The sequence below is a fragment of the Felis catus genome, chromosome B4 (genome assembly GCF_018350175.1).
Source record: "Felis catus isolate Fca126 chromosome B4, F.catus_Fca126_mat1.0, whole genome shotgun sequence".
Taxonomy (NCBI): Eukaryota; Metazoa; Chordata; class Mammalia; order Carnivora; family Felidae; genus Felis; species Felis catus.
Genome location: NC_058374.1, coordinates 22,269,630 through 22,283,800, shown reverse-complemented (window position 1 = coordinate 22,283,800; position 14,171 = coordinate 22,269,630). Strand labels below are relative to the sequence as shown.

At 43.1% G+C, this 14,171-nt stretch overlaps 1 pseudogene; it reads left to right on the top strand.

The window, feature by feature from the left end:
* Positions 1-9,088: 9,088 nt before the first annotated feature.
* On the top strand, positions 9,089-11,173 carry LOC101085473 (annotated as a pseudogene).
* Positions 11,174-14,171: the final 2,998 nt, after the last annotated feature.

The window sequence follows — 14,171 nt, the reverse complement described above, 5'->3', positions numbered from 1 at the left end:
TCGGACGCTTAACCAACTGAGCCATCCAGGTGCCCCTGTGTTTTGAAATTTAAGGTAAAAATTAAAAATGGCCTGGGGCGGGGGAAAGAGGCGCCTGGGTGGCTCAGTCAGTTAAGTGTCCAACTTTGGTCATGATCTCAAGGTTTGTGAGTTCGAGCCCCGCGTCGGGCTCTGTGCTGACAGCTCAGAGCCTGGATCCTGCTTCGGATTCTGCGTCTCCCTCTCTCTCTGCCCCTCCCCAGCTTTGACTCTCTCTCTCTCTCTTTCTCAAAAATAAATAAACACTAAAAAAAATTTTTTTTAAATTTAAAAAAAATTTAAAAGGATGCATTCTTAAGGGAAGACATCACCACAGGGTTTTTTGGAATGCAAGGGATAGTGTAGACTGGTTCACGCTGTATCAGTTCTGAACAGAACAGGACAACGAATGTTGCACTTCTAGAATTCTGGAACATTCTTTCTGACTCTAAGATCTCTCCTCTGTGGTGTTGTTCTTGGCTGGCTCTACTCACGCCACAAGAGAATTTGTTAATTTGAAGAAGCTCTTGCCATCCCTGGTGCAGCTGGAAGAACCCCAGCTCCTTGCTGCCCCCAGTTGTGCTGAGACATGGTACCCCCACCTTTACCACCAACCTCTGAACTCCCGTGTGAAGCTACCTAGATTGAAGGCTTCTGGCTTCTGTTGGCTCTCTACTTGTATTATTTTTTTAGTAGCCTTTATTTTTTACAGCAGTTTCAGGCTCACACAAAAATTGAGCAGAACCTACAGAGATTTTACTCCTCCATCCATGCATACCCTCCCCCACTACGGGCATCCTACACCAGGGTGTTATATTTGTTACAACAAATGAACCTACACTGACACATCATCATCTCCCAAAGTCCACAGTTTGCAATAGTGTTCATTCTTGGTGTTGTACATTCTATGGATCTTGACAAATATATAATGACTCGGGCCCACTGCGCTAGCATTATACAAAAGAGTTTCTTTCGCTGCCTGAATTTTGATTAATTCTTAGGTTAGAAAAGCTACGAATCAAATTTAATTAATTGAAGAGACACTTGAATAATAAAAACAAATTGCTTGGGTCACTGCCACATGGAACAGAGATGGTTAAACGATATATTAAAAAAAAAATGTCTGTTTGCCTAACTCACTACCAAATTATTCTTTGTAGGTAACATAATTGTATAAGGGGGAGGGGGTTACAAGGTCTTAACTAAAGTTCAGCTGCTAGCCAATTGGTCCGTGTAAAGCTGACCACAGACTGTATAGAATGAAAAAAAAAAAAAAAAAAGAACAAACCACGGGTGAAAATCAGAAGTACAAATCAGAGTTTAGTGTCTTCTAAGGTCATGGTCTCCCCAAAATACATCACTCAGAGGACCCATGGGAAACTTCACTGATCAGGAGACACTTCACTGAAACCACACTTTCCCTGTTCAGCCTACACTTCACAACACATATCCACTTGTCTTCTCGTTACGGGTTAGAGGCCTTAAAGATGCTTTTGAGCTTTTCATTCACTGTTTCCTGATCCCTGAACCTGAGAATTTTCTCTGCTTCCCAGACGCCTTGCTTTCTGAGGCTACTCCCTTCACCTGAGATGCCCGGATGCCCAGACATACAAACCTCAACTTCGTCTCCTGTAGCTGGGGTTAATAATATTTGCCTTCAAATGTGTGTGTTGAAGCATTAAACAACACACGTCCCTATTTCCTAACAGAAGTCTTTCATAAACAGTGAATAGTTTTCTTATCTTCTGGACTTCTAAATTTACCTATAATTGTTGTTGACAAGTATTACAAATCTTAATGTGTATTTTCCCCTACCATTAGATTGTAAGTTTCCTGAGGTCAGGATCTGCTTTGCTCATCTTGGCGTCCCCTTAAAACAAAGCAAGTTTAGGGGTGCCTGGGTGGCTCAGTTAGTTAGGCGTCTGACTCTTGGTTTCAGTTCAGGTCATGATCTTATGGTTTGTGAGATTGAGCCCCATGTCGGACTGCACACTCACAGCACAGAGCCTGCTTGGGATTCTCTCCATCTCTCTCTCTCTCTTTCTCTCTCTCTCTCTCTCTCTCTCTCTCTCTCTCTCTCTCTCCCTCCCCCACTCACATGCACATGCTCTCTCTCTCTCTCTCAAAATAAATAAACTTTTAAAAAATAGCAAGTTTAACCACAAAACAAATGTATAAACATGACATTTAGGGACTGTTAGAGTATCAATTCTATCTGTAGTACAGACAAGTGAACCAACTTCCCTAGGACAGAGAATGTGCTAATTACTTATTAACTTGACTCAAACCTAGTGTCTTGTTCATACTAAGAATAATTTCCTACAAGGTCCTGATAGTCTAAGTTCACAACACAGCACTAAATGCAATTACTGATCCAAGGATGATGAACCCCAGAAATCTCCAAGCTAATGGAAGATTAGGTTGTCAAATTCATGAACTGCTTTAAATTTCCTTTCTCTGCCTCACGAAGAGATGTGGCTGAAGTTCATTCACAGCTACCAGTCTGTGAGGGGGTAGTGGTGTGCCGGAAAGAGGCTAACGCTCGGAATCTGACAACCTAAATTCCAGTCCCATTCCTGTCCCATTATTTGTTTTATCACTGGGTAGAAACAATCTCCCTTAAAACCACGGTGTTCTCATTTCCAACGTGGGAATAACAATTTGCACTTCAAAGATTACGATGAGAATTAAATGAGAGAGCACACATGAATGTGCTTTTTAAAAATCCCAAGATACTGTTACTATGTATCTAACATGGGATCATAATCCTCATCCAGATGAGTGTATTGTTCTTTATTTTTTTTAATTGTTTAAGTTTATTTATTTAGTTGGAGAGAGCATATGAGCTTGAGCCACAGAGGGATAGAGAGAGGGAAAGAAAAAATCCCAAGCAAGCTCCATGTTGTTAGAGTGGAAACTGATGTGGGGCGTGAACTCATGAACCAGGAGATCATGACCTGAGTGGAAATCAAAAGTCAGTTGCTTAATGGACTGAGCCACCCAGGTGCCCCTGTTGTTCTTTCTTTAAATATTCCTTTCAATAAAATAACGTGATGTCTGGGACTTACTTTAGAACAGAGATGGGGCAGAAGGTACAGGATAAGAGGGGAAGCAGGCTGGCCACATGTTAATGATTGCCAATGCTGGGGGATAGATACATGAGTGTCCTAAAAGATCCCATCGCAAAAAAATGGAATTAGGCAATGGCACACCAATTAAGAATGAACTTTAATGTAATTTGAGAAACAAACCTTAGCTTCTGGAGTGCTGCAGAAGATCATTTTAGAAAGTCAGAGAAGCTTTTGAAAACCTGATGAAATGTACATACAAAAAAACATTGTGCAGCCTTCTTTTAGAGGGATCTCCAGAATCCTGCAGTTCAGCCAAAGATGCCCGTTGGACTCTGGTCCCTAAATTGCCATGGATTCCAGTCAAGGTCCCTGTTTTGGTAAGCCAATCTTTTTATTTTAGAGTAAAACACTGCAGTTCTGGGACACCTTTGGTCCAATGCCCGCATATGAGCCCAGGGACCCTGATATTCACCAGACAGTTCTTTCCCGTCTCTCTTAGGGAGAGAAAAAAATGGAATTAACAGGCTAGGACTGCTATTGAGCAACTTACCACAAGGCTCTGCAAGCTGTTTCCCAAAAGACAAATATTGCAGCAAGGGAAGAATATCTTATGTTTGCAAAATACCTATAAGAATTTTCTCTCATCCTAAAATGTGTTCGCCCTTGCCAGTTAGGGTAGTTTTTAGAGACAATTTGCCCCGTGGACATGCCTCCAATGGGGAGAGAGCCGGGCTAAATGTTTTCTCAATGACATTTTTTATCTACAGGAGGTGGTAAGGGCAGAGCACTGTTGCCCTTTGGAATAGAAACGCATTCAGGGTCATAGACCCCAGCTGGTATTGCAGGCAAATTCCTTTGTATCCGCTTTCGCCCAAATAAGTAAGAGTGGAGGATTGTCCCAAGACTTTATGAGGAAATATCTCATTTATAAATGCTCAAAACCAATGAGAGTAATATCTAGATATTGCTTCACACGGTTTTGGGCAGAAAACCAAGGGGATAGTAGAAAAACCTTTTGACTAATCATCGACTTTTGGTGCCCTGAAAGCTCTACTCATTGCTCACCCTAGAGAATTGAAAGTATGCTCTTGGCAAGGTCTAAAGCAAATATGTTTAAAGGTCGGATTACTCTGCCAAAGCATACACATAATCGATGCATGCATTGATCTTCATCCCACATTCTGTGCTTCTTGAATTGTGTTAATGCAAGTGAAATGAAACCAGAAGCCAAAAATACCATGACTTGCCAATACCGTGGAGTTTCATTCTACTCAAATTAATTTATGTGGCTGTATCCAGGGAATTTAACTAGAAGCCTTTGGTATGGGGCACAAATGGGAAGAGAAGGACACAAAAGCAAACGGGTGGCAAGGAGAAGGAGAAGGGGGAGAAGGATGAGGAGAAAGAGAACGATTTAAGTAGCACAAGTGATCACTCCCAGTGGCTGCATGAGTGTGTGCCCGAGGTCAAATGGCACCTGAGGAGCAAGAACTTGACCCATCTGAGGCAATACTCCTGACCGCCAGGACATCCAGGGATTCACAAATAGCTCATTGAAGAACTTAGTTTTCCAAAGGTAACTTTCACTAAGTGCCACCATTAGAACGTGCAAAACACTTCGCTGTTTAAATTCAACTTGGGGGCAATATTTTACACTACTTTCTAAATGGTACCGCTCAATGCCAAAATTATACGCCTATTTTTAAATTATTAGGAACTATTTTGCCACCAGATGACAGATAATCCACAAAGTTAAAATACCCTTTGACTGTGAATGCCATATTTAAAAGGCAACTTCTCTGGGAGCCTGGGTGGCTCAGTCGGTTAAGCGTCCGACTCTTAATTTCAGCTTAGGTCATGATGTCACAGTTCATGAGTTTGAGCCTTGCATCAGGCTCTGTGCTGAGCGTGTGGAACCTGCTTGGGATTCTCTCTCTCTCTTTCCCCTCTCCCTGCCCCTACTCTGCTTGCTCACTCTCTCAAACAAATAAACTTGAAAAAAATAATAAAAGGCAACTTCGGAAATGACCATCGTACAGACCTATGCAAATTTTGGAATACCAGCCAAGAAACAAATTCCTTTGGTGTGAGAAATACACTCATAGCTCCCAAATAAAAGCATGCATGGACATCTTCATTGGTCCTTGGGTTTTTCTTGAATTATTATGGGAGAGGAGGGAGACAGAAAGTTGATCATAAGGTCCATTTTCTCTCTATCCTAACATGTTTTAATTATATTTTAATTGAAAACAACAATGGCATTTTGAGGAACCAGTGGCCCATCTAGTATATCTAGTATACTGTCCATATTGGACAATCAGAGTGCATCCTTTTTAACATTCCCTCCTTCTATATGTCAAAAAGTAATAATCATGGGATAATCAGTAATAAGCATTATTTTCTCGATTTGTTCTTTAGTTTTCAAATAAATAACTTACGATGAAATATTTTTAATTTCAAATTTAAAAAGATGTCATTCAGGGGCGCCTGGGTGACTCGGTCGGTTGAGCGTCCGACTTCGGCTCAGGTCACGATCTCGTGGTCTGTAGGTTCAAGCCCCGCGTCAGGCTCTGTGCGGACAGCTCAGAGCCTGGAGCCTGCTTCGGATTCTGTGTCTCCCTCTCTCTCTGCCCCTCCCCTCCTCATGCTCTGTCTCTCTCTCTGTGTCAAAAATAAATAAACATTAAAAAAAAGATGTCATTCAAATTCAATAAAGTATTTCATGTGTGAACTAAAACACACACTTACTCAAAATATTTCACCTCGTCACTTCATGCTCTTTTCCACGATTTTAAAATCTTAATGCGAGTAGGAACACTACAGGCTCACAGAGAATGACAGATCTGAAGGATCTGATTGTGAGGACAGCTCATTTCTTGTCCTCACAATGCCTGTGCTATCGTCGTGGATTTCAAGCATACCGTTAAATGAGGAATGTGGAACGTCACAGGGCTTGGAAAAGGCCTTTCAAGTTAGTTCCAGAGATGCTAAGCCTCCATGAATTTATTCTCTGAATGAAAACCCATGGAGAGCCCGCTGAATAACCGGAGGCTCTCCAAATTAACTTCCAGTTACCATACAGTGTTGATTGAAGGATACGAAACGAAAAATGTGTTCATTTGAAGCTCGCGCACAACAGACTCAACAGGAACCACAGCAATTGCTCAAAATTTATTTGGGGGGAGAGGCACATTTTATTACTAATATTGCTTACAAGTGCCAGCACACGATGAGTTTTTTTAAAAGAATCACATCGATTCTTAGTCACTTTGATGATTGTTTTTGAATTCTCTACATCAGGGTACCCCTTTATTGCCTGCATCCAGAGCTGACCACCCTCACCTTTTCTCCCTTGGGACATCACTTTGAAGATTACTCTGTATCTAAAAAACTTAACTTCTTTCACAACACCTTAATGGCTTTTCACAATTTTATGGTAATTCATAAGGTGAATACGAGGTACTAATGCCTGCTTGATCTTTTTTTTTTTTTTTTTTGAGACAGAGAGAGAGAGAGAAAGAGTGAGCCTGAGCAGGGGAGGGGCAGAGAGAGGGAGAGAGAATCCCAAGCAGAATTCACACTGCCAGTGCAGAGCCTGTGGTGGGGCTCGAACCCATGAACTGCGAGATCATGACCTGAGACAAAATCAAGAGTCAGATGCCTAACCAACTGGGCCACCCAGGTACCCCACCTGCTTGCTCTTTGGTATAGATAAGTAACCCCGAGGAAATGTTTCAGGCAGGCCTCCTTATACCCCACTGTACATTTTTCAGTACTGTTCATCCAACCTGGCCTAATAATCCCCGTCTCAGGCTACTTCTGTTCTCCTATTGGACATATTAGGGACACCAATGTGCTCAGACACATACGACATTCCCACCATAAAGGAGCTGGATGTGTCGTGAGGTGATCCCTGCCATCTTCTAAGACAATCGGGATTGGAGGCGATAGGTAAGGACCAGGAGAAAGATGGATTGTTTTTCCTCCTGTGGACCCACGACCTTGAAAAGGCGTTGGAGAGGACCACAAAGGACACTGTTCCCCTCATTCTGACTATGAGATACTTAGGGAAAGAGGAGATAAATAGTCCCGACTAGAGAGGGTCTCAGTGGAGTCAAGAAAGTGAAGAAAACAATACAAGACAGTTGGAGGCAGAAGGGGATGTGCTTGTTGTTCACGGAACAGGAGCTCTGGAAAGTGCCGGAAGGGCTGGCAGGCTTGTGGAAGGGCAGTTGGATGAGGGAAGTTGTTTGGGGCAGTGAGGGATGAGAGAAGGCTAGTGATAGAGTTGAAGGAATATAGGAACTGCACCCCAGGCCAAGGCCAATGGGAACAGGCTATAAAGCCCTGGGTAAATCCCCAACAGAGGGCACCTGCAAAGGGACTCCTTGGGCCCACCTAGAAGAAAGCCTCAGTGATGCCCTGTTTGGCAGTTTCCTTTTTCGGGGCTGACGGGTGTAGGCAGCCCCAGAGAAGGGCAGGTCTGGAAGCCTAGGAGCAAGAATGAGCCAACAGGAGCCCTAAGACCCTTCACTTGCTTTGCAATTCTGGGACATGGGCTAAGCATACAAGTTCTACTTCCCTTACCCCCTTGAAGCCCGTTGAAATAGTATCTTCTGTGAGGTGCCTGGAAATCTTTCAATTCAACAAGTCTCTCCAAGCGGTTTTTATCACTAGGGAAATTAGGGAACACTGCCTGGAGACAATAACACATCCACCGGTGTGCAGGGCGCCGTTCTAAGAGCTTCCACGTTTGCTCATTGACCCCTAACCACAGCGGCCTGCAGTGTGGTCTTCTTTTCACAGACTACCTGCCCCTCTTCACCAGTCCGTGGTGGGTGGCTGTTCCCACTTGAATCTCAGGGCAATCTCATTTCACGTATCCACCCTCTCTCAGGGAAGATTCTGAATTCTCCAACGCCTGCCTTGAGATTAAGCACCCGTTTGCAGATGTCTTTCTTTCGCAAAGCACATCGTTAGGTTCGTTGCGTTACAGAGGGGCTCCAGATGTATTGTTGTTTCTAAGAAATCAGAGCCATTCCGCTTTTTGTCCCAGTGCCTTGGGCAGCGTCAGCGCCTACCTTGATCTTGAAGATGTGGAGACAGAAGTTGGCAGTAAACCGGCTTTGAAAGCAGAGACCTTTTGAGTAACTCTGGCTGAGAGTCAGAGTCCTGCAGAAATTGAACCAGGAAAGGGAAAACAGAAAGATCATCTGGTTTGGCTGGCCCACCTGGCACCGGATGCTGGCCAGGGAAGAGAATTTCGGGGCAGAAGACAAAGGTAATAGATATTTCCCGTCTCCTGTCACACCCTTCTCCCACACACTTACCCACTCTGAGCAGCTTCCCAGAGACTAATAGTTTCCAGTTTACGAAAAGCCTATACTCATCTTTCCCTTTCTAATTCCTTTTACACTTGCCTGTATGTCACAATCTTCACATTTTAGGCGTCTCTGGTCTCCGATTAGTCAACAGCACAAAAGCTAACACTTCCATTCATCTCAGACCTTGAGACGATTACCGCAAATGGGAACGCTAACCGTTTTTCTCATCAACAATGATTCCAACTCCTTCAGCCTGAAGATGCCTTTTTTTTTTTTTTTTTTTTTGCTCTGTAATTCAGACTCTCTTTCTTGAAACTCAAAACACGCATGAAGCACCTACCACTATGCTTCACGGTTTTCCTTTTTCTTCCTTAAAAAAAAAAATCCATTCAGGTTTTTGTTTGTTTGTGTAATCCTAACAAACTGGAAGGGGGGGGGGGAGACATCCATACCTCTATTTTTTTTTTTCTTCAGATAAAACTGAAAAAAGAGACAGATGATGAGGTTAGTAATTTGCCTGAAATCGTGCGGCTGGTAGGAGAAAGAAGCAGGATCGGAGCCACGTCTGACTTCAGACTCTGCGCTCTCCCCACCATATTGGGACACTCAGCGTGCAAGCTGTTACGTTCATTGCTCTGCATGTTTACCTGTTATCTCCTCAAATAGATGAGAAACATGTTCGCAGAAAACATCGAGTGCTTCCTTGTACTGGCGCTGTGCTGGGCACTCGGTTGGAACGACGTAAAATGAAGCGATTGCTTCTCTCATTGGTCAAGCCAACCTCTCTAAATCGGCTGCTGAAAGCTTCAAATCAAAAAGCTCCCGAACCAAAGTGACTCTTCAGAAGTTATAGCAGAGTCACAAACCGTTTGGTGACATCGCCTGAATGTTGGACTACTGCTGAGACCATCTCAACATCCCTCGTTGTTGGGGATCCCACACCCCGTGCGATCTCCTGGTGTGACACCTCTCCACTCTGTAGTCACTTGACTTCAGCGATCTAGGAGCTGTGTTCTGACCAACAATCATCTTGGATCATTCAACAGGGGAGAAGCCTTACCTTGCTCCCTCCGTTGAAAACCGCTCACCTGGAACTGTAAAAATTCTGTCAGGACGTCATTTGTAAATATTTAAGGGTCTGTGTGGTTCTGTTTTCTGGTTTGCATGCCCAGTAATAACAGTTCTGTCCAGAAACTTAACTATCGAGTGGATGAGATGGCATGATTTGTAGATCTTTTTCCGGAACTTCTGACTGAGAAGCAAATAGAGAGTAAAGATCATCTTTCATCTAAGAAAGGAAGGTCTGGGTGTTAGGGGGAGTTTAAATTCTGTTTGCTCAGGGTGCCTGGGTGGCTCAGTTGGTTAATGTCTGACTCTTGATTTCCGCTCAGGTCATGAGGTCATGACCTCATGGCTCATAAGTTTGAGCCTCGCATTGGGCCCTTCACTTACAGTACAGAGCCTGCTTGGGATTCTCTGTCTCCTCTCTCTCTGCCCCTCCCTTGCTCATTCTCTCTCTCTCTTTCTTCCTCTTTCTCAAAAATAGACTTTAAAAATTAATTAATTAATTAATTCTCTGTTTGCCCAACCACCAGTTTCTAGACCTTCAACCTGAGCCTACCAACTTCTCTCCATTGCCCTTGACCCCTCCCCAATTTACTCTGTCATCCTTTCTGGCCTTGACTATTGCAATAACCCCTCAACTCTTGATTACTGCAGTTTTTTTCTCTAGTCAACACAGAGAGATTTTTAGACAGTAAATCAAATATTTTGTTTGTTGGTTTGTTTACACGCCTGTTTAAAATCCTTCCATTTCTTTCCAGTTTCTGTAGAACAAAGTCCAAACTCCTCACCATCGCCTACAAGACACTCCGAGGCCTGGCCCCTGCCCCTGTCTCCAACCTCATCTAGGATGTCAGTACATAAATGTCTGTTGAGTGAATGAATGAGTGACACTTTTTCTTAAATTTTCCGACCTATGCCACCTGCACAAAAATCATAGTGCTAGAACATAACAAACTTCTTGTCGTGTAGTCACTCGGACAGAAACTACTTGGTAAATGTTACAGGTGAACATGTCTATTTTTAGTTTTATCTCTGCCGTGTTCCCAAAAAGAAAGCTCAGAGCCAGTGGCCCACAGGTGGGGGCCACGGAGGCTTCTCGGGGTGCAGAGCAACCCGCGGGCCCCAGGCCCCTGGCCAAACCCACTCTGGCGCCCCAGCTCGGGAGGGCCTTCCTGCACCTGGAAGCAGCTCCGCGTCACAGTGACGCCAGACGGGGTGTTGTGGTGGCTTCTTGGAGATGCGACCCGGCACTTTGAGGGGAGGAGCTTCATACTGGTGGGGGTTAAGATGCTGCAGGTACCAAAGCGCCCTCACCGAGCACTACCGAGGCCTGCAGGGGAAGCCCTTCCACCCAGCCCTCATCAGCTACATCATCAGCCACGTGAGCTCCAGCCCCATGATGGCCGTGGTCTGGAAAGGCCCCAGCGTGGCCTGCACCTCAAAGCTCTGGAAGGACACACCAATTCAGCTGAGGCTGTCCCATCACCAACAGGGAGGACTTCGGGGTCTGTATCAGCAGGAACGTCATCCACACCAGTGACTCCATGGAGGGGGCCCAGAGGGAGCCAGCTATGGTTCCAGGGCTGTGAGCTGGTGGACTGGAAAGCCACCAGAGAAGCAGCTAAGGCCACCAGAACAGTCAGGCTGCCCTCAGCCACCTCAACAGCCACTCAGGATCAACTACCTCTGTCGTAAGAACTTGAGCCCACGCCCATGCTCTGCCCATCTGTCCCAGACCACCTCCCTGTCCCCCTTCCACCCCACCCCAGCCCAGAGGGGTTGAGCAACCAACTTGATTTATATGCCTTTTAGTATGCTGAGCCAGCAAGAGATCGGACCAAATCCTCTCTGTACCAAAGTGCCAGACAACCCTTGGGATGTCTCCGAAAGTGGGTAGTGTGACCTCCCTTCCCCCAGGGGGAACGTTAAATGCAAAGGCGTCAGAGTTTGAAAGTGGAGATAAAACTTACTCTCTCACAAAAAGAAAAAGAAAGAAAAAAAGAAAGTTCAGCTTGACTCCAACCCTACCTTCATAGGTATTTTGTGAGAGACTTTTACTTTTACCTTTTTGGTTGACAACTAGTAAGACAAAATCTTACAATAATATCTATACTATGTTAGCCAAACAGTATATTCTATAGGGTCATCCTATTTGTACTAAGGGTCATCAGTGTTGCCTCGTATCTATTAGTTAAAATCAATCAAGTGGCAGTAGCTGTTCTGGTGATGACTGATTTGATTGTTAATTAATCACTGTATCAACTGGAGGGTCTTTTTTTAAATGTCTTTATTTATTTTTGAGGGAGAGAGAGAGAGGGAGGGGCAGAGAGAATGGAGGACAAAATGGGTTCTGTGCTGACAGCAGTGAGCCTTATGTGGGGTTCGAACTCACAAACCCGTGAGATCATGACCTGAGGCTAAGTCGGATGCTTTACCAACTGAGCAACCCAGGTGCCCCTGGAGTGTCTTTAAAATTCGTACAAAACATAGTTTTTAAAGGCTCTCCTTTGGAATGTAAGTAAACAACCATTGTTGACCATTTGGGGACGCTCACCACCCTTTTGTTCTAGTAACAACACCTAATGAACACAATAGCCAGGAATGAGTGAAATTTAAAGACTGAGAAGTGTCATACGGATATCTGTGACTAGTTAACAAACACCACTCAGTTAATGGATTTCACATGGGTGATGGGCAGGTTTATTAATATGCTGATTCTATTCTGGGAATCCTTATTAGAAGACACCGCTTTCATCTTTAAGATGTCAAACGTGCTTCCAATGGGTGAATTATCATGATACAAAAATAGACTGCAGATAAAGCCCTCAATTTTTCCACGAATGAAGAAATCCAGATTGTTACTTTTTAGAAAGGTAGGGCATTGCAAATAAAGACATAAAATTGGTTGGAAAACACGGGCTACTTTTCTAGATTATGATTTTCTTACCCATCACTTACTCAACAAATATTTATTTACATGGGGTCAGGCAGACAAAGGAGCTATCAGGGTTCCAAGAGTAGACTCTTCAAATCATGCTTAAAGGCTCAAAGTGAGTACTTACTTAAATAGGCCAGGGATACAGTTTCATGACCCAGTAAGAGGTATGGTCCACAATATCTATCCTTCATCTCATTTTGCGTATTGGAGGAGCCCAAATCTCACGATAGCCTATTCAGCCGGAAAATCCACTTCCGTGTATGCTATAAACCAACTAGGTTATCTCTCAAAGGCAAATGAAAAAAAAAAAAAACATGTAGAGTCATATTTCCCAGAGATCTTTAATCTAAGTCCAAATGTTTAAATATTTTAACATAATTAGAAAGGATCATTTAGTTCCTTGCTTTCAAAATATGATCTTTTATATCTAGATCTGAATGACTCACGTGTACAGAATCAGCAAACACGTGCAGAGCACCAAGATAAATTTACATTAACAGGTTTTATTGTATTAACTGAAAGCCGTAAGAGCTTCACATGCTCTAATAAGCCCAGGGAATTCATAAGAGCTAACAATGCCAAGAACAAATTAAAAAGAAAGTTCAGATGTCAGACTTAGTTCAAAGAGATCTTTGGAAATGGTTTGTTTTCAAGTTGAAAATTTTCTGACTTGAAAATGAATCTTACCAGGGTGCCTGGGTGGCTCAGTCGGTTAAGCGTCCAACTTCAGCTCAGGTCATGATCTCGCGGTTTGTGAGTTTGAACCCCGCGTCGGGCTCTGTGCTGACAGCTGGGAGCCTGGAGCCTGCTTCGGATTCTGTGTCTCCCCCTCTCTCTCTGCCCCTCCCCACTTGGACTCTGTCTCTCAAAAAAGAAAGAAAGAAAGAAAGAAAGAAAGAAAGAAAGAAAGAAAGAAAGAAAGAAAGAAAGAAAACAAGAAGAAACTGAAAAATTTTTAAAACAGAAAAGAAGTCTTACCATTATTTCAAGAGAATTTGTAAAAATAATAAGGAAAGGTCTAGAAAAAAAAAGCTAAAGCCTAATGCTAACTCTTTAAAAAAAAAAAATCAAATGAAGAAATAAAAAGGTGGAATATATTCTATACAGCATAAGAACCTGGGGCACAAATTAAGCATTCTTAAAAATTGAGGCATGGACGGCTCAAATAGGATACTCTCTGACATAGGGGTAAATTGTTTTGATATATTTGCTTTACCTCACAGGGTCACAACACAGCTTGAGCATAAAGGAGAAAACCGTGTCAGCAAACTTTCATAACACTGCAATTTCTCTTCCTTCAAAATGCATTCTCTATTGTACGTCTAAGCTCACAGTTTAACATGCCTTTCACACAAATTGCTACGAAGAATTTTTTACTAAGAATTATTTCAAATCCAAAGGAAATAACCCCCACCATGCAAAAGCACTTTTTGTCACTGTTGTTATTCATTATTTTCTTAAAACTCACCAACCTACTTAAATTTTTCTCATGTTTTATCGAAAAACATGTGTAAAGTGTATTTCATTTGACTATACACACACACACACACACACACACACACACACACAGTGTAATACATGTCCCCCCATTTCTAGATTTCAGATAACCTAGAAGCATCCAGAGACTTGGCCAGAAAACTTCTCTATAGCCCAATCCTTGCATATTACCAATCTAAAGAAACATTGTGAGATCTCATTCACTCTTAAGTGCTAAGGTCCATCTTGTATTAATTAGAAATGATTTAACTGCACGCC